At 40.7% G+C, this 21,893-nt stretch overlaps 2 pseudogenes; one reads left to right on the top strand and one right to left on the bottom strand.

Annotated features, from left to right (window-relative positions):
* Nucleotides 1-136: 136 nt before the first annotated feature.
* Nucleotides 137-7,047, bottom strand: LOC121584828 (annotated as a pseudogene).
* A 676-nt stretch (nt 7,048-7,723) lies between these two features.
* LOC121584830 lies at nt 7,724-20,131 on the top strand (annotated as a pseudogene).
* Nucleotides 20,132-21,893: the final 1,762 nt, after the last annotated feature.

Below are 21,893 nucleotides of genomic sequence, written 5' to 3'. Positions count from 1 at the left end.
GCCATTGTATGATTTGTAAATATTGTGTTTATACAAGCATTAAAAAAGAAAAGTTAGTTTTTCCCTAAATTCCAAATACAGTACAACTCAACAGGCCTAGCCCTAGTATGAAAAAAGCACAATCTACCTCAAATACTCCTGTCATAATTCTACCTTTTTATTCAACTGTCAGGAAGTTATTTAACAATTTATATTAAAGATATAGGGATTATATTTCACTTCTCCATACAACCGTATACATTTGTTATATACAACTGATGAGGACCTGCATATGGTTGTATTTGTATATATTATACATGGGATGGTTTAAAAAATATACAAATCATAAGGTCAGATTGTGTGTGAGAGCGACGTTCTGCCTTATCTATGATAGCAGGATGTGCTTTGCCCTGCATATTGAACATCCTTAGCTGGGAAAAGCTATTTCAACTCGCATCTAACAAGATGTCTGTTTTGTATAATCAATATGACTTGATAACAGGAATTTGCCTCTGACTGCATTATCCATATTAGAGAGATACAGCACACATTGTTGATCATATTGGATTTCCTAGTGAGAGCTTTGTCTCCTCTCCCACCACCTACTGTACACACACACTGTCACACTTGAGTCCCATTTCTACACTATTTCAAATCAGCAGCTCAAAACTGTCTTCCATTTCTTCTCCATTGTTCATGCAAATATGCTGTACATAAGTATTAACCTCCTTGAAGAGTAAATACAATAGTAGTGCAGATAAGTGGGAATGATGATGTGACACCAAGTTCTTTAAAAAGGGGAAGAATAGTAGTTATGACTGCCATGACAAACACCGTGAACACAACCAAAATGGAAGGCATGTTGACAAGGGAGAATCTGCATTGGATGTCTCCCCGAGAAAATGTATGTTATGGCATGACTGATGAGTATAAAAAACAAATGTTTGACAAGTACAAAGCCAGTTGTCTTGGTGAAAAGACTGAAATTGATGTAACTGATGTTCAGTTTGTGTCACGGAGAAAAACGACTTCAAAGAGAAAAACGGGGAGATTTGCATTTTTCATATGAGATCTCTCGTATGGGAAGACATAAAACGGTAGGAATGTACATTCTTGTAGTCTCCCCCCCCTTCAATCAAACATAAATGTGGATTCATCATTTTTCCTTCCTCAGCAGCTGCAGCCATCACTGGAGGAGGCTGGTGTGTCATCCCTCAGTCTGATCTGGGAAATCATAAGTCTTTACTTCTGATTCCTAGAAATGAAAAAAAAGCTTTGTCTGTGAATGCATGTTTGTATCTGTATCAATCAATTGTTCTTTGAGTGTGAAAGTTGTGTCATTAGTTTAACATTATCTAAATTCAATCAGCATAGGCCTACCTGTTTGAGAGCATTTCGGCAAATAGTCTGGAAGGCTTGATCAACATTAATGGCCTCCTTCGCACTTGTCTCGAAATATGGTATACTGCTTTTACTTGTACACCACGCCTGGGCTCGCTTGGTCGTCACCTGGTCAGTAATATAATATTTATATTTACAAATGACATTTTACACAGCAAACCAAAAACTTTGAGGTAACTATGCAGCATGGCACAACTTCACATAATTCACACATCTGGGCATATGCACAGACCTGCCTGTTCTCCAAGTCAATCTTGTTGCCGAGCACAACGAAGGGGAAGTTCTCTGGGTCACAAGGGCTGGCTTGAATCAGGAACTCGTCTCGCCATCTTTCAAGAGTCTTGAAGGTGTTTGGGAGCGGTAACATCATACACAAGGACACAACAGTCTGCACCTCGATAGAAAGCAACGCCCAACGACTGGAATCTCTCCTGCCCTGCAGTGTCCCAGAGCTAGTAAAAAATGATGAAATTCACAACAACTGAACTCACCACTACATGCACCTCAAGACAGCCAAAGGGACCATGTTACATAATAGAGAAAGGATTGACTTAGGCTGCGTTTACACAAACAGTCCAATTCTAATCTTTTTCCCAATTATCGGTCGTTGGACCAATCAGATCAGATCTTTTGGCAATAATTGGGCAAATGGATCAGAATTGGGCTGCCTGTGTTAACACAGTCTAAAAGGTTTTGTTGTAGGGTTGTTCCATTTGATTTCAATCACATTTTAACCGCACCCCTTTGATTTGAATGAAACTTTCCATACACTACATGGTAGAAGAGGTCAGAAAGTAACTTTTTGGACCTGAATGCCAAAACATTTAGGAGATAGATGTACTCAAAGTTGACCCATTTTGGAGACCCCACTCCATGAGACATCCATTCCTTCAATTCTGGAAAAGATAAACGGTTGTGTTTGATATCATTTCAAAGCTTACAAAACAGGGTTGTCAAACTATTCTATAATTTCTTTAAAAATTGTTTTTTAATAGAAATGGTCAATTATCTAAAAATGTGTAAACTATCATTTTTGCATGTATTTTAGCTTAAACCTATTTTACATAATCTGAGGTGTTGCTCTTGAATAGAGGGTGGGTGTCATGTTTTGGCTGATAAATGTACCACAAAGATGGTTAGAGGTCCACACATCAGAAAATGTTGACCAATGGGAATTTTAGTAGTTTTAAATTATACGGTCAATCTTCCATAGGAACCCTTTTGAAATAATAAAAATATAGATAATTTAATATACATTCCCATTTAAGTTGACGTTCAACTGTGGGTTGACCGGCGGCCATCTCTGTGGTAGTAATTGGAAGTGAACATTTTAATGATGTACCAGCTAAATTGCATTGGTCTGAAGGGATATGTACATTCTATTAATTCTATTTCTATGATTGAAATGAGACCCACACTGTATTCAAGAGTATGCTGTCTCAACTGATGACGGGCACAACACAAACACCTCAGATGATGTAAAATAGGGTCTAAGCTACAACATATGCAAAATATTTGGGGAGGCGTTTACGCGTTTTTAGATAATTGACGTTAAAGGTAAAACTATTTAATTACTTTAAAACTTTTTATTCAAGAAATGTTTTAATAGTTTGACAACCCTATTTGTTAATGATATCAAACTCAACTATTTATCGTTTCCAGTGATGAAGACATGGATGTCTCATGGTTGAGTTAATACAGCAGCATACAAACTTGGTCTCTTTCTTTGAGTGCATCCAAGTTGCTTGACATAGGCGTTTGAAAGAACCGTCAGTCAAGTCGAGCTCGTTAATATAAGCTTCCTGGCCACAGCCTGTCTTTTCAATCTTCCTGGTAGTTAGCCATGAGAGAAAAAGTAATTTTCAGAATGACTGTTCAGGACCTTTAAACTCGGATTACTGGGGAAATCAAACATTGTGGCTCAGCTAGACACCCCATATAGACAAGCCCTGACCTTCACAACCAATAAACAGAGGAGAATAGGTACCTGCTTGCCAGAAATATAGCACACATTAAAGTGTGGCAATTACACAAGTTTGCCCACAAGAAGGACCTTATATAGGTCCATCTCATTAGTATCTCATTCATCATTTTAGGCAATGTTAGAATGGTGCATTTAATTGTTTTGCTTACTTTGTGCATTATAATTAGCTAATGTGCTTTTATTCACAGGGAGGGGATACTATTTAATGTTGTTGGGTCTGTAACCATGTTTGACAGTCTCTTCCCATTCCAATATATTTTTTTCAACAAAAGGTTCAGTAATAGACCCATGTAATTCCAGTTGATATTGCGAGGGTTGTTTTGTTTGCACAATGCACTGTGCGCGTCGGCATATTGTCTATAAAAGTGGATCCTTGTGATTCTATTTTCCTTCCTTTTTAGACCACATAATAAAATATTTCAAATGGTAGGCTAACCGCTGAGTCCGTCTCTCTCTGTGTGGTGACTTAAAAAAAAAAAGTAAAGTTAAGGCCTCAACATCTTGCTAAATTTATCTGAACTAAAATCTATCAATGTGTCGCTGTCCATTTAGAAAGAGCTGAACAAATAGGCCTACCTCATCGCAGCTCGTTTGCTTGCACTTGCTTATACTTAGAGCTAAGTGTTAATGATATAAGAACACATTTATTGAACATAAATGTAATAATGTTTGTATGGTTCAAAACTTAAATCACCATTCGTTATTATTATAGAAGGAAAAGGCGGTTCTTATTCGAGTTACACAAATCTACAAGGAGTCAGTAGAAACCATATTTGTTTAAGCAAGTCAGCAATATCAGCTAAGGTTTTTAAAAAGTCAGTAAATGAGGCTGAATGATAGCCAGGTGTAGCAGTGGTAAGGATTCACTCTATGGTGCTGAAAGGAAAGCTTTTTTGGGCACCGTTTGTCACCGTTATAGTGCATTTAATGTATTGTTTAGTGTTGTGTTGTAAAACAAATTGCTTGTGTTTGCCCCATTAAGATTTATATGCTAAAATCGCCACTGATTAGGACGTTGATATACTATACATACAGTGGGGGAAAAAAGTATTTAGTCAGTCACCAATTGTGCAATTTCTCCCACTTAAAAAGATGAGAGAGGCCTGTAATTTTCATCATAGGTACACGTCAACTATGACAGACAAAATGAGGGGGAAAAAATCCAGAAAATCACATTGTAGGATTTTTTATGAATTTATTTGCAAATTATGGTGGAAAATAAGTATTTGGTCAATAACAAAAGTTTCTCAATACTTTGTTATATACCCTTTGTTGGCAATGACACAGGTCAAACGTTTTCTGTAAGTCTTCACAAGGTTTTCACACACTGTTGCTGGTATTTTGGCCCATTCCTCCATGCAGATCTCCTCTAGAGCAGTGATGTTTTGGGGCTGTCGCTGGGCAACACAAACTTTCAACTCCCCTCCAAAGATTTTCTATGGGGTTGAGATCTGGAGACTGGCTAGGCCACTCCAGGACCTTGAAATGCTTCTTACGAAGCCACTCCTTCGTTGCCCGGGCGGTGTGTTTGGGATCATTGTCATGCTGAAAGACCCAGCCACGTTTCATCTTCAATGCCCTTGCTGATGGAAGGAGGTTTTCACTCAAAATCTCACAATACATGGCCCCATTCATTCTTTCCTTTACACGGATCAGTCGTCCTGGTCCCTTTGCAGAAAAACAGCCCCAAAGCATGATGTTTCCACCCCCATGCTTCACAGTAGGTATGGTGTTCTTTGGATGCAACTCAGCATTCTTTGTCCTCCAAACACGACGAGTTGAGTTTTTACCAAAAAGTTCTATTTTGGTTTCATCTGACCATATGACATTCTCCCAATCCTCTTCTGGATCATCCAAATGCACTCTAGCAAACTTCAGACGGGCCTGGACATGTACTGGCTTAAGCAGGGGGACACGTCTGGCACTGCAGGATTTGAGTCCCTGGCGGCGTAGTGTGTTACTGATGGTAGGCTTTGTTACTTTGGTCCCAGCTCTCTGCAGGTCATTCACTAGGTCCCCCCGTGTGGTTCTGGGATTTTGCTCACCGTTCTTGTAATCATTTTGACCCACGGGGTGAGATCTTGCGTGGAGCCCCAGATCGAGGGAGATTATCAGTGGTCTTGTATGTCTTCCATTTCCTAATAATTGCTCCCACAGTTGATTTCTTCAAACCAAGCTGCTTACCTATTGCAGATTCAGTCTTCCCAGCCTGGTGCAGGTCTACAATTTTGTTTCTGGTGTCCTTTGACAGCTCTTTGGTCTTGGCCATAGTGGAGTTTGGAGTGTGACTGTTTGAGGTTGTGGACAGGTGTCTTTTATACTGATAACAACTTCAAACAGGTGCCATTAATACAGGTAACGAGTGGAGGACAGAGGAGCCTCTTAAAGAAGAAGTTACAGGTCTGTGAGAGCCAAAAATCTTGCTTGTTTGTAGGTGACCAAATACTTATTTTCCACCATAATTTGCAAATAAATTCATTAAAAATCCTACAATGTGATTTTCTGGATTTTGTTTTCTCAATTTGTCTGTCATAGTTGACGTGTACCTATGATGAAAATTACAGGCCTCTCTCATCTTTTTAAGTGGGAGAACTTGCACAATTGGTGGCTGACTAAATACTTTTTCCCCCACTGTATATGTTAGAAAATATGCATGGTCAAGGATAGAGATAGGCTGAGTCCATTACCTGCATTGTCACCAGCCTGTCATCCACCATCACTTATTTTGTAAGAAAGTCAGCACCGATTGTGGCCTTATACTGATTGCTGAACTTCTTATTCACATATTGCTTCATGAGAGAGGTCTTTCCAACTCTGTCAGTGTGGAGATAGAGAGGAGACTGATGAGCAAACATATGCAGGGACAAAATTAGGTCAAATCATCTTTAGGCACATTAACCAACAAATGGGGGAAACCCAGTGTACATGAAGTAAGTAAGACTGATCTGTGGGAAGGATAATTTGGAATGAACAGGTTTCAAAATGCAAGTTTTCAACTCACCCTGAGTCTCCAAGGATTATGACCTTAAGTAGCACCTTCTTCCGAGACGCCATATGTGCTGATGAGAGAATAAGTCAATGGCAGGATGCTTGGGATGTGTGACAGGCTTTGACCATGAATCATGATGATCACTAGAAATTCTAGTGGAATACAGAAAAGGCAAATATTGGTAACCCAGCTATACTTCTTGCTAACTGTTCAATTTCCACATGACCTGAGAGATATTGGCTAGGTAAGAACTAGCTATAGCTAATGTTGGCTAGCTGGCTATCTTAGCTATAACTAACGTTGGCTAGCTGGCTATCTTGAGGAAAATCAAATCGTTTACCTTTTACTTTGGCTTCAGACACGTACCCGACAGAGATGCAGAGGGGAAACTGTTGTTCTCTCGAATAATTATTTCTCATTAACTAGCTAACTACTTTGATTACAAATTGGTAGATTAGGTTTGCCTATCTTATTTGTCTAGACACGACCCTTTGCTGTTGTTGTTTTTTAATCAAAAGGTGTGCTACTTGTTCACGAGTCCGACGGGGCAAAGTGCAGTAATTATCTGATCTAGAAATCACCTAGATTGGACTTCCACGAAGCACATTTGCGCAGCTCTTGTGTCATGCTGACTCTCGTTAACACGCCTTTGTGTTGCAGTCACAAGGAGCTGACGTAAGTGTATTATATTTGGACCTGAGTTGGAATATTTACTGCCAAATGTATTTTGTTTTGTTTGTTTTTTCAAGAAAAAGGTGTGATGTCACTTGTAAAAAGAGGAGGGAGGTGAGTGTGCCATGTAATAGGAAATATTTTAATTGGCCAAAAAGTACAAGGAACATCTGCGTGTGAAGGGCGTTATCTGTAGATTTGTTTTAGATCATATGCATACTAATTTTGCCCTTCTACTTGAAAATGTGATATTTGGTTTTTACAAAGTATAGCAAAGACTATGCGAAGCATTTCTTCTTAATCAACCTCATTGTTATTTTAGCAAAATTCCATATTCATACATGTACATTTGAGTCGAAAACCTCTTGTTTATTATTTTTTAGAATTAAATTGAACGATATATAAACACAATTTCTTCTTCTCATAACAAAAAACTATCAAAACTGAATGTTTGTACTTTTTACAAGGTCTTTATATAATGTATTGTCTGTATGCCCCTGACTGTTGTTTGTATACTCTGTTAGTTTTGAATTGCTTTGCAAAAGAAAAGAGTGCTGAGGGCGTTTTCAAAATGCTGAGAGAACTGTATTTAAACCAATCAGCTAACAAATAAATATACGAATCACGCTCAATGACCAATCACCTCTTTCTAAAATGACTTGAGGACACCCAATTTTCAATGCCGCCTTCAACGCAAACCGGTTTGTAGTCGCAAAAAATACAGACAACGCTAAATAGTAGATAATATAGAACTTCAGTTACTGTAGTTATCATTACAGTATGAAGTGAGCATGTTCTTCTTGGATTGAGAGGAAAGTCGTCACCGTGTCCTCCTCCGGTAAGGAAACAGTTAACGTTAGTTAACCACTTTCCTTGCTTCCCCATCATCACAGAGCATCTTGGCCTGAATAGGCTAAGCTAGTAGGACGTCCAGCAGCATCTTCGTTTAATCCCCTTCATAACAAAATCATGTTGCATACCGAAAGATATGCAGACTTTGCTATGCTTAAAATCTGTCTAGTTTGTGAAATGAGGCCTACATTATTGCATGATAGGGGGTCACAGAGGTTCATAAGCAAGCTGGGTTAACTAGCTAGACTAGATATGCTATCTTCAAAGCAAGCTATCTTCAAAGCAAGCAGTAGCTAGCAAGCAAGCTATATCTGTGATCACTAAATCAACCGTCAACCCCAAGTGATTCCAGTGTTCTCTCAGTAGGGTCTGAATTCCTTTCCTCTCCCTTCCAAATTCTGACCACCCTTCTTATGTAATGTGTTGGTTATCATCACAAGAGCTTATGAATCACAACAACAAACACTAAGCTATTATGTGTTTTTTGCTTGTGCCTGTACACCGGTTTATCAAGTATCTGTAAGAGGTCTCTTGTTTTTGCTTTTGTAAGGGATTACAGAGACTGATGACCATTGCTTATTTTATTTTCTCTTGCCAACTGTAGTGTCCAGTCCTAAGAGATGGAGGCTCTAATTCCCATCAGCAACCGGCTCCAGGAAGTCTTCATGACAGTGGGGGCAGAGATCATATAGCTGCCTCAGATAGTGGTGGTTGGATCGCAGGTCAGTACAGAATAAAAATGCAAGAATCAACTGTTACCTGTTACACTGGGTAATTGTGTTGTTGTTGAAATGAACAGGTCAGTGTCCAGGGAGATGGAGAAAGTATAAATAATAGCAATGAATCATTAATGTAGTTAAGTGTCAAAGCCTTTCTAAAATCAGAGCAGTGGCAAGAGTTCTGTGTTGGAGAGCCTGGTTGGAAGGGATAGTCACACGGCGACCCCTAGTGTTACAGCTGGTTAATGTGCCCCCATTGGCGGAGAGGATTCTGCAAGAAAATGGTATGGACTTGACACAGAAACAGAGATGTGATTGTCACTTTAAATGCTATCTCATGTTGCTTCTCGCAGACATACAGTACACTGGACACACTTACACAAACCAAACCCAGTCCAGTCGACATTATTCAATGAATTTCAATATTATCTTGCATGCATGTAGTTTCACTCACTGGATAAAGCCCAAGTGGTCTTTCAGAGATTTTGTCTCTCTTTTCTAACATTATATTTACTTTCCCTTCTTCACTGCTTTTCTCAGGAAATGGAGTAAAACAAAATGCAAACTGCTACCCAGGTCTTTAATTCCATAGTTTAACTGCATGGACCTGTTGTGTTGTCATTCGTCTTAATATCGTCTTGTCATCCTCATCGTCTTTCATTTCCTCTGTCTAATCATCACATCAACTTACAAACTCTTTGTCTCTGTCATAATGCCTTCTATTCTGATAAACCCCATCCAAGTCTATGTTTTATGTGATATTAATATTTCCTTTATGTTTGCACATTATTTTACACTCATTCCTTGATATTTTGTCAAGGGATTAAGGCTGAGGAATGGGGCACGTTCCTTCACAGCCAGAACCAGGTATGTGGCACCATCATTCGCTATGCACGTCTATTTAGCTGTTTTGCAATGAACATTGTGAGTGTTTCCATATTTTTAGAACGGCATTGCATTGTCTGAGAGTCTTGGTACTGTATCTCCAGTGTTGTAGTTCTCGAGTCCGGTCTCGAGACCACATCTTGAGTGTCTTGGTCTTGTCTCAGTGTCGGATATAGTTGTACTCGGTCTTGACTTGGTCTCAGACAGTGAGGACTCGTAATTTCTTCCCGAGACCAGCGGAGTAAAAAAACTAAATTATCAGCTTCCAGTCAGTCAGCACATAAAACCGCTTCGCCAGGCCAAATATATACACTCCTTTCTTGAAACATGAATATCTTAACAGCCTTTATATCTATTATAGACATGTTTGCGCAGTGGCGCAGTGTGACAGGTTTGTGATTCTGAAAGGACAGCAACCGTAAGACCAGTGCATTCATGTAGGAGAGGGCACTTTTTGTAAAACAAAAAGGGCCAGTGGTGTAGTGGAGGGTATACGCAGGTATAAGCCGTATACCCACTTTCTTTTCAGTGGGCATTGCTTATACTCACGTAATCTCTACTGATGTGTATCAAAGTAGTGTAGTGGAGGTATACGGCTTACAGTATCAATTATGTAGTACAATAGACAAATATATTCACATGCGCGCCGCACACATAGCCTAGTTTCAGTGGAATGTCATCTGCAGGCAGCAAGAGTGTGCAGCTCTCAGCTGGTTTTGGCATGGAGCAGCTAACAGAAGAATGACATCGGTAGGGTAGGAAAGACGTTTCAACTTAAATATACCAGTAAATGCTGACTAAGGCAACAATGGGTATGCAAACCAGGTATTGGAAAAGTTTAGTCCGTAGTGTTGTTTAGTAGGCTGTTTGTAATGCGCAATTGTCGTCATGCCTGTTTGCATCAGGGGCGTAGACATGGATGGGCCTGGGTGGACAGAGGCCCACCCACTGGGGAGCCAGGCCCTGGCAGGTCCACCCAATCAGATTTATGTGGTTTTAATCATTGTTGTGGACTTAGGCGATCAAATGTTGGTATTTTTTCAATAAAAAAAAAAAGTGTGATTTTGAGAGTGAAAATCAGAAAAATCGGTAGGAGAACTCATTTTTTTAATACATAGGAAAACATATACGTTTTCACACAGGGTGCCTTTCCTTTGCTGGGCGGGCCTTTTGGGAACTTTTTTGGCAAAATTTGAGTATACCCACTTCTCCAGGCACCACTGCATAGGGCAGATGTAAAGACAGCAGTCACACACAGCATGATGTTAAAGGATAAGCAGTCCATAAACTTGGACATAATAAGCCAATAGGTCCCAATCATAAGAATACAAAAACGCAACCATTAAGCATTTCCCAATCGAAATTTACAACTATTACTTCCCATTGCAAAAAACATTTCACGTTTAGCACACAACATAAGCGGTGACCTAAAGTTTTAAAGTGGAACTGACAGCGTTTTAACTACTTTGCAGATATGAAACAGACAATCATAATATCAGTCAAAAATATCAAATTGCCAGTTTATGCTACAAAACCAACTTTATAAGATATTTTAAAAATAGGTTATATTTGACTCAATGTTCCATGACGTACACTAAGGCATTGTTGGCAGAATAGATGGAGACAGTTCAATGTATGATTCATATAATTCACCAATACATTTCTTGGTAGTCCAAAAAACATTACTATCAGGTTGTAAATCACAGCTGGCCTGGTACATTGTTTGCTGCCTCCATTCGGGATGCACTGTTTCATTTTCAATGACTCAATATTCTGGACAAAAAACAGACGAATGTAACTAAGGCTGGGAATGTCAATACAATCAAAGGCAATGATCACAAGTCAGTCCTAACGTGGCTAATAGGCTAGCGTATCTATTTATGTAGCAAGCTTAAAACACAGAGCCTAACGTTAGGTAGCTAGCTAGCTGCTAGGAGGATGTCATGCCATTGGAGGAGTGGGTGAGTGACTGACTTTTTCCCTTCATATTGTTTTTCGGCCAACTAGCTGAAAAGGTTTGAGAGGGTTTATCTAATGTTCCTTCGTTAGATTTGAGCTCATCTTGCTCTGGCTAGCATTAGTTGTTGTTCTTGTTGTTGTTGATGTGGATAACTGAGGGAGAGAGACCCTACCTTTTTTCATGGTTGTTTGATCAATAGGACTGTAAAGTTCCCAAATGTAAGAGGACTCCCGTGGTGTTTACATATTTACTGAAATCCATTCAGGTGTATTTAGTGGCTTTTGGCGAATGCTTTCTAATGATCTAAAGTTGCGCTGTTGCAACTGCCTGTAAACACACAGTCCAGTTCAAAGTGAATGATGGCAGGCCCGTGTGGCAAATGGCTTGTTTGTATAAAGGTCTACTGTAGCTCTGATTGGCTATAGCGCACCGATCTGTGTAGACTCTGGTCCTGGACAAGATTTATGTTTTTATTCAGTTTTATTTACTGCAGTGTCTTAATTGTTCAAACGCACGCTCCCTTCCCCACTCTATATTGCTATAGAATTTTCACAAATGCCTTAGTATACGTAATTTACTAAGAATTTATGAAAACTTGAAAATGACCATATCTAAGTGGTCGCTTGTCAATTGTTTTTTGAAAAGTGTAATTCTTCTTGGGGGTGTATATGAACAGATTTTAATAAGATTTCATGTTGCTAAAATGCTGTCAGTTCCACTTTAAATGCAACAATATTTCACACACAAGTTATTTTCAAAGAGATGGCTAACAACAGCAAGCGCGCTGCAATAAAAAACACAGTTCCACTCACCAGATGATGATCATTTAAAACATAACTTCTTGTTGAAAGTTATTCTTGAAAAGGGAGACGATAACAAATTAGCAGCAAAATCATTTTTGATAACACCTGCTGCAGCCGGTGCAAACTAGCTGACAACAAAAGCTAGCTAGTTAGACCGTGGGACAACTACTGCTCGCTAATGCGCAGTGACCTGTTGGACTTCAAGAAGGCAGAAGTTTCCATATGTTTTTGTGAAAACGGTCCCCTCATTAAGTCAAAATGTGATTGGTTGATTCCACTGTCACTCCAAAATGTTGCCCTAATACAGTTGAATGGCAGATACCTTTATCTAGCTTCTGATGGCCTTGCCAATGGCTGACTTAGCTCGCTAAGTATCCCATCTCTCTGTTTGCATTATAGGTTTTCACAGATTTCCTGGAGATTCGCAAGGAGATTGAAGAAGAGACTGAACGTAGCTCGGGAGGCAACAAGGTTAGGATAAATAGTTGTGGATAAATATGGCTTATCTCTAGTTTATGAGCTACTGATTTAATTTATCTGCTTCTCTCTCCATCCATATTTCCTCTCGTGGCCCCTAGGGAATCAGCCCTGAGCCCATCTATTTGAAGATTTTCTCTCCTTATGTCCTCAATCTTACACTGGTTGACTTGCCAGGAATAACCAAGGTAAACCCATCCAGTGTGTTAATCCCACTTACTTGAATATGCACAACTATGATTTTTGAAAACAAATACATGTGTATATTTATTTACAGTAATGTAGAGTTATTTATTTATGTATTGTTGATGTTCAAGGTTCCAGTTGGAGACCAGCCAGAGGACATAGAAGCTCAAGTCCAAGAGATGGTCCTATCCTTCATCTCCAACCCCAACTCCCTTAACCTCTCAGTGTCTCCTGCCAACTCTGACTTGGCCACCTCTGATGCCCTCAAACTGGCCCGTGAGGTCGACCCAGATGGTGAGGCATACTGTACACTTATGCTCCTTAATTTTTCATTTAATGTATTTTCAGTGTATATGTATTGATTGTTCATTGATATAAATGTCAGTAAACCTGGTCAATGTTACTTTTTAGGTTTGACCTCAGTAAACTTTAAGATTAGTGACTCCTATATACACAACACATTTTAGAGGACATAATGAACTGCCATTCAAGTGCTGCTATTGTGTATATATAGAGAGAGCGAGCCATAGACAAAAGGGATGTGTCTTTACCCAGCTTTTGTGCCCATGTGTGTCTTGCAGGCCGTGGGAACACTGCTGGTGGTCAGTAAGCTGGACCTGATGGACGCAGGGACAGATGCTCTGGAGGTCTTACTGGGTCGGGTCATTCCAGTGCGGCTTGGAATTGTGGGAGTGGTCAACAGGTTTGTCTATATCGTATACCTATAACTTATCTAACAGACGTATCGAATTCTTACTGGATGATGTCACCTCGATGCTTAAAAAGATGCAGCTCCATAGCAGTGGAAGATGGCATACAAAAATTTGACCAATGTACCACATATCTATCAGACTGAGTATGAAGGATCTGAATCATTATGGTCGTTAAATTAACTCTGGTACCCTCAGAGACCTTAAAGCTATAAACAGCAAATGTTCCAATGTCCCTGCTATTCACCAGCTCAATTTGGTTGCATCTGCCAAACAATCATTCAGCAATTAAAGATTTATGTCTCCACACTTTGAGATCGATATTAGGTTCTCACACACCTTGCTGAAATATGTGTGCCATGTCTTACTCATTGGGTTCTAGCACAGGGCTGATGTATGAGTTATGTGAGTAATTTTTCACCAAGGGTGCAGAATTGCAAAAAATATATCCACCCCTCAGAGGCTGAAATGGTAAGTCATTTTCAGAAGTAATTTCACTGAGCTGAGTCAATCATAGCAACCCCCAGGGAAGTCTGTCTGAAGTCAGGAGGCTAGCACACTCCCCCAGAGTGCTGAAGATTAGTTTTAAGGAAACTTTACAGCTACAGCTACAGTAACAGCCATTTCAAAAGTGCTTCATCCTATAATTGAGGTGTATCATTTCCTGCTATGCTGGAGATAACTGGTGACTATTTGATTACGCAGAGCCACTGTGAAGTCTTCTGTAACTCCAGCTGTCACTCTCCACCTCTCTCCCTGCCAGGAGCCAGCATGACATCAACACCCAGAAAAGCATAGAGGACATGGCGCGGGACGAGCAGGCCTTCCTCCAGTGCCACTACCCGTCTCTGGCCTCCCGCTGCAGCTCTCGCTACCTGGCCTGCACCCTGAGCCGCTTGCTCATGCACCACATCCGGGACTGCCTGCCGGAGGTGAAGACCCGTGTGACGGTGCTAAGTGCCCAGTACCAGGCCCGGCTCAGCAGCTACGGCCAGCCTGTAGAGGACCACAGCGCCACCCTGCTGCAGATCGTCACCAAATTTGCCAGCGACTACTGCAAAACCATCGAGGGCACCGCCACGCACATCCAGACATCTGAGCTGTGAGTAGTTCAACAGCTTTAGGCTACTTTATCAAGGCACCAGTCATCTTTCAGTATTTTATATTGTATTAGAGCGACTCGCATCATTGACCACCAAGTATCTACCAACCACCTAGATGCTGTACAGCAGCCATCTTGTGACAGAAAACTCACCACACAATGGTTATTCTGCTGAATGCATTTCACTTAGGCAGGTGTTTATTTTTTGATATATTTTTAGGGGGTAGAACAGCTTTAATACTGCAGATAGATTGTAGCTTCCATCAATGAAATTGTCTGCATCATTTCCAATTCCCCATATTTTTGGGATATATATATATATATATATATATATATATATATATATATATATATATATATATATATATATATATATATATATATATATATATATATATATATTTTAGTACCGGTCAAAAGATTGGACACACCTGCTCATTCAAGGGTTTTTCTTTATTTTTACTATTTTCTACATTGTAGAATAATAGTGAAGACATCAAAACTATGAAATAACACATATGGAATCATGTAGTAAACAAAAAAGTGTTGAACAAATCAAATTATATTTGAGATTCTTCAAAGTAGCCACCCTTTGCCTTGATGACAGCTTTGCACTCTCTTGGCATTCTCTCAACCAGCTTCACCTGGAATGCTTTTCCAACAGTCATGAAGGAGTTCCCACATATACTGAGCACTTGTTGGCTGTTTTTCCTTCACTCTGCGTTCCAAATCATCCCAAACCATCTCAATTGGGTTGAGGTCGGGTGATTGTGGAGGCCAGGTCATCTGATGCAGCACTCCATCACTCTCCTTCTTGGTCAAATAGCCCTTACACAGCCTGGAGGTGTGTTGGGTCATTGTCCTGTTGAAAAACAAATGATAGTCCCACTAAGCCCAAACCAGATTGGATGGCGTATCGCTGCAGAATGCTGTGTTAGCCATGCTGGTTAAGTGTGCCTTGAATTCTAAATAAATCACTGACAGTGTCACCAGCAAAGCACACCCACACCATCACACCTCCTCCTCCATTCTTCACGGTGGGAACCACACATGCAGAGATCATCCGTTCACCTACTCTGCGTCTCACAAAGACATCAGACTAAAGGACATATTTCCACTGGTCTAATGTCTATTGCGCATGTTTCTTGGCCCAGGCAAGTCTCTTCTTCTTATTGGTGTCCTTTAGTAGTGGTTTCTTTGCAGCAATTTGACCGTGAAGGCCTGATTCACGCAGTCTCCTCTGAACAGTTGATGTTGAGATGTGTCTGTTACTTGAACTCTATGAAGCATTTATTTGGGCTGCAATCTGAGGCGCAGTTATTCTAATGAACTTATCCTCTGCAGCAGAGGTAACTCTGGGTCTTCCTTTCCTGTGGCGGTCCTCATAAGAGCCAGTTTCATCATAGCGCTTGATGGTTTTTGCGACTCCACTTGAAGAAGCCTTCAAAGTTCTTGAAATGTTCCGTATTGATTGACCTTCATGTCTTAAAGTAGTGATGGACTGTCGTTTCGCTTTGCTAATTTGAGCTGTTCTTGCCATAATATGGACTTGGTCTTTTACCAAATAGGGCTATCTTCTGTATACCACCGCTACCTTGTCACAACGCAACTGATTGGCTCAAACGCATTAAGAAGGAAATAAATTCCACAAATTAACTTTTAACAAGGCACACCTGTTAATTGAAATCCATTCCAGGTGACTACCTCATGAAGCTGGTTGAGAGAATGCCAAGAGTGTGCAAAGCTGTCATCAAGGCAAAGGGTGGATACTTTGAAGAATCTCAAATATATTTGGATCAGTTTAACACTTTTTTTGGTTACTACATGATTCCACATGTGTTATTTCATAGTTTTGATGTCTTCACTATTATTCTACAATGTAGAAAATAGTAAAAATAAAGAGAAACCCTGGAATGAGTAGGTGTGTCCAAACATTTGACTGGTACTGTGTGTATATATAATATAAACGTTCCTTTATTATTTTCCCCTAACCCTACCACCCCTCCCCTAATTGGAGTAAAATAATGGACAACAATACTTAGGCTTCTACATACTATATACATTTTATGGACACAATGTATTTTACAATAGTTATATTTTGTTTGATTTTAATCTCATCCGTCAGCTACCATCAACCCCTCCCATCTATCTCTGAAGACCATCCAGTTAGATTTCTATTTTGCCATATTTTTTTAACTGTGCTGTTTCACAGAAGTTCTGAACCTATATACATTTTACGGACACACTATATTTTACATTAGTTATCTTGTTGTTTTAATCAACGACTCCCATCAATCTCTTAACACCATCCATTTGTTATTTCTATTTGGCATATATTTGTCAACTGTGCTGTGATGTTTCACGAAAGTTCGGAATCTTTTCTATTCTCATAGTTTCTACAGATTGTAAATTAAAGAAAAAATTTTACTAAAAGTATTATTATATTATTGATCGATTGACTATGACTTTTCAAATCACCCAGTAGTGCTATCTGCAGAGTTAGCTCCAGGTAAATGTTGCAGGCGTTTATTGTATTTCTTGCCCTCATTGTAATTTTGTAGGTGTTCATGTATTGGCATTTCATATCTTGCAGCTTCATTTCAATAGCTCTTGTACCGCTCACTGATTTATTGATTTCCTCAAGCATGTGAAGCAAGTATGGACCCAGTCTGGCTGACTGCATCTGAAGTTGACATCCCTCACACACAGCCACTGATACGGCTTCCTCTGTCCTCCTCTCTTGTCAGCTGCGGAGGGGCTCGGATCTGCTACATATTTCATGAGACCTTTGGCCGCACTCTTCAGTCTATCGACCCCCTGGGGGGCTTAACGGAGCTCGACATCCTCACTGCAATCCGCAATGCTACGGTAATAACCACCAGCTCCAATCTCATATCAGCTCCAATTGCATTGTCTGTGTGTAGGTTAAACAGATCTTTGAATAGTTTTCCATTGAAGCTAATGGCTGTAGAGAAGCTCATAAGTTATGAATCCAGGCTCTGTCGTAGCCGGCCGCGACCGGGAGACCCATGGGGCGGTGCACAATTGGCCCAGCGTCGTCCAGGGTAGGGGAGGGAATGGCCGGCAGGGATGTAGCTCAGTTGGTAGAGCATGGCGTTTGCACGGGGGGCCAGTATGAAAAAAATAGAAATTATGTATGCACTCGCTCTGGATAAGAGCGTCTGCTAAATGACTAAAATGTAAATGTAATGTTAATAGAGGGCTGTGTGTGTGGTGCCTCAGGGTCCGCGGCCGGCCCTCTTTGTGCCTGAGATCTCCTTTGAGCTGCTGGTGAAGAGGCAGATGAAGCGTCTGGAGGATCCCAGCCTGCGCTGTGTGGAGCTGGTCCACGAGGAGCTACAGAGGATCATCCAGCACTGCTCCTCCTACAGCACACAGGTAGGCTACACACTGCACAACACATACTACAAAGCATACACTTAAATATCTGACAACCCTAAAGCAAATTGTAATATAATTGTCTCTCTATATGTAACCTGGCATGCTGTGTGTTTGTCAGGAGCTCCTTCGGTTTCCCAAGCTGCACGACTCCATTGAGGAGGTGGTAACTAGTTTACTCAGGAAGCGCTTGCCCATTACTAAGGACATGGTAAGACAGTTCATTTTTGTGATTAACTTTTTTTATTTAGTACAGAAAACGTACTGAATATAATTATTCTACAATTTTAATGCTATTCCTTACTGGCCGTCTGTCTGTGTTTGTGGATGATTCTGAGCACCCATCTGTTTCAGGTCCACGACTTGGTTCAAATTGAGCTTGCTTACATCAACACAAAGCACCCAGAATTCACTGATGCTGCTCAGGTCTCAGCATCTGTCAACAGTCAACAGGTAATTCTGTCTCCACTCAAAGTAGATGTTCTGCTTTCATGCATGTAGATGAGCCTAATGTTGACCAGAGTGTGATGCTGTCTTTTCATGCCAGAATGGACTTCACTTTTGAGGAATTTCACTAAGCCAGTTGTGAAATTTACTTGAATGACTTTAACACGATACTAGAACAGTCAAACTGAATTGAACCCCTCATTTCACCTCTTTTTTTAGGACCTGCAGGATGGAGAGAAACACTGGAAGAATGAGAAAGTGGTGGAGGAGAAGGCGCCAGTGGCAGGTTTCAGCAGCCCTGTGAAGGGCCAGGCCATTAACCTCCTGGACACAGTGCGTAATGGAATCAGCAGTGGGACTAAGCAGTCAGAACTGATCCAGCGCTAGCCTGTAGAGCAGCATTGTATGTGATTAGATCTGTGACAGATTGTAACATCTGACCCCTTTTCTGTTTGCCAGGCTGTGCGGGTGTCCCGCAAGCTGAGTACCCGGGAGCAGAGAGACTGTGAGGTCATCCAACGCCTCATCAAATGCTACTTCCTCATCGTCCGCAAGAGCATTCAGGACAGGTCAGAGACCAGAGCTCCAGGGCATCTAGGGGTGTTATTTATGTATCCAGTTAGTGGTGAGTTGAGTTGAGCCTTGTCTGTCCTGGTGTGTTAGCTAACTGTGTGTCTTTGGACTTGTGTGCCAAAGACGGTGATGCACTTCCTGGTGAACTTTGTGAAGGAGCATCTGCAGAGTGAGCTGGTGGGCCAGCTGTACAAACAGAACCTGCTGCAGGGGCTGCTTATCGAGTCCCAGGATACAGCACAACAGAGGACAGAGGTGGCCCAGATGCTGGAGGTACTGAATGGGTGCTACTGGTACCACTACTCTTACTGGGTGTAGACTCAGGCACTTTGTATTGTACTTTCTGTTTCTCCCTTTAACACCGGTATCCTCTCTCGCTCTTCCTTTCTTATCTTCCTTTCTCTCCTTCCTCAGGCTCTTCAAAAAGCCAGCAACATCATCTTGGAGATCCGGGAGACACCTGTGGTAGCCCAATGCAACTGACCGTTCCTCACTGATAGCATGTCTTTGAGAGTGTAGGTGAGAATGTGAGTATTGTACTGTATGGCAATACCACTGAGCTCACACTGACCATAGCACATCAAGCTGTATTTTTTTTGTCTGTCCACTGGCGTCTTGGCTGGAGGATTTTGACCATTGTGTCTCACTGTGAATATAGTGATTGAGACCAACACACACTCAGGCTGAGCTGGTCCATTGTATTGAGTTGGCCATAATGTGAAAGAGACACCCATGATCAAAAACAAAGTGCAACAATCGTCTGTCTAAATGTCTGTTCGGTCTTTTGGTTGTGGTTGGAAATGTGTTTTTATAATGTGGAATATTAAGTTGTTTTCTAGGGTCTTTATTGCATCTCATATCATGGCACAGGTTGTGCTTGTACTGCTGCATTTGTTTCCATTGATGAGGTATCTATTTATGGAAGAGTGATCTCAAACCATGATCCCAGTTTCTTAAAAGCATATGTGCCGAGTAAATATAATCAGTCTTTTACTGGTTTCTCCTTTTTTCTTTTTTTTAGTGACATTCTGTAAACATTAACAGAGGAAGGAAAGTCAACATTATGCACTATAATGTTGAAATATGATCCTGGTCTTCAGGGATGCTGCAGAGGTTTGGTTTGACCTGGTCTACAGTGCTGATGGGTACAGTAGTTGTGAGCTAGAGCAGGTTTGTGTTCTTGACGTGTGTCATGTTTACATATCATTCCAGGTATACATTTGCACTGTGTTTATGCCTATAACGAAGTCGTACGTTCACAACATAGAATACAGCATTCCTTTTCTCAATATGAAGTTTCTAGTCACTCTTCTTTCACATGTTGTTGGACAACTGAGACCCCATTTATGAATAGCAGACACAAAGACTTGAATAGATGTGTATATGTATAGATATTGCGTAGCTAGCTTGTCAGGAGATGCAGGATAGTTATGGTTGAGTCCAGCACTGATTTGAGGGGTATAGCGATGAAGTGTAGAAAGCCACTATGCAAAATAATTTTACTGTTCTTAGGCAGTCCTTTACTGTCCTTATCTCAGAATGCTTTGAAATATTGTACCCCATGTAAAACAATGACCCGATATATGCCTCGTAGAGTGGCATATTGGAGTTTCAGAAGAGGTGGCACTCCAGCAGACTAGCCCTAGGCCTAGTCCTACCCAGATGACAGGGATGTTGGAGGTGTGAGAGACCAACATGGTTTTTGATTGAACTCATGCATGTACCCGTAATTGTATTCTCATTTTGTTGATGTAGATCCCCAAGTGGAGTATGCCTTAAAACGACAGCCCTTTATTTGTGATTCGGTACTAATAGCATTGCGTGACGTTAGTGTATCTTCTCCATCCATTTAGCATTAGAGATTCTAAAGTTTCTCAAATTATTTATTTCTTAAGTGTGCATCTGTTCCGCAAGCCAAAAGTTATGGAAAAGTTCCCAAAGAATGATGTTTATTCAGAAAGCCTTAAAGAGCACCATCTAGCAGAAACACTGACTTCTGTGTGATCAGGGAGAGCACAGTGTCTGTTCAGTCTTTCCGAAAGGACAATATGGATTTGTGTGTGCATGTACATACAGTGGGGAAAAAAAGTATTTAGTCAGCCACCAATTGTGCAAGTTCTCCCACTTAAAAAGATGAGAGAGGCCTGTAATTTTCATCATAGGTACATGTCAACTATGACAGACAAATTGAGAAAACAAAATCCAGAAAATCACATTGTAGGATTTTTAATGAATTTATTTGCAAATTATGGTGGAAAATAAGTATTTGGTCACCTACAAACAAGCAAGATTTCTGGCTCTCACAGACCTGTAACTTCTTCTTTAAGAGGCTCCTCTGTCCTCCACTCGTTACCTGTATTAATGGCACCTGTTTGAACTTGTTATCAGTATAAAAGACACCTGTCCACAACCTCAAACAGTCACACTCCAAACTCCACTATGGCCAAGACCAAAGAGCTGTCAAAGGACACCAGAAACAAAATTGTAGACCTGCACCAGGCTGGGAAGACTGAATCTGCAATAGGTAAGCAGCTTGGTTTGAAGAAATCAACTGTGGGAGCAATTATTAGGAAATGGAAGACATACAAGACCACTGATAATCTCCCTCGATCTGGGGCTCCACGCAAGATCTCACCCCGTGGGGTCAAAATGATCACAAGAACGGTGAACAAAAATCCCAGAACCACACGGGGGGACCTAGTGAATGACCTGCAGAGAGCTGGGACCAAAGTAACAAAGCCTACCATCAGTAACA

Source organism: Coregonus clupeaformis, chromosome 16, assembly GCF_020615455.1.
Source record: "Coregonus clupeaformis isolate EN_2021a chromosome 16, ASM2061545v1, whole genome shotgun sequence".
NCBI classification, from domain to species: Eukaryota; Metazoa; Chordata; class Actinopteri; order Salmoniformes; family Salmonidae; genus Coregonus; species Coregonus clupeaformis.
Note: the sequence above shows the minus strand (reverse complement) of the source record. Positions and strands in the feature narration are given on the sequence as shown.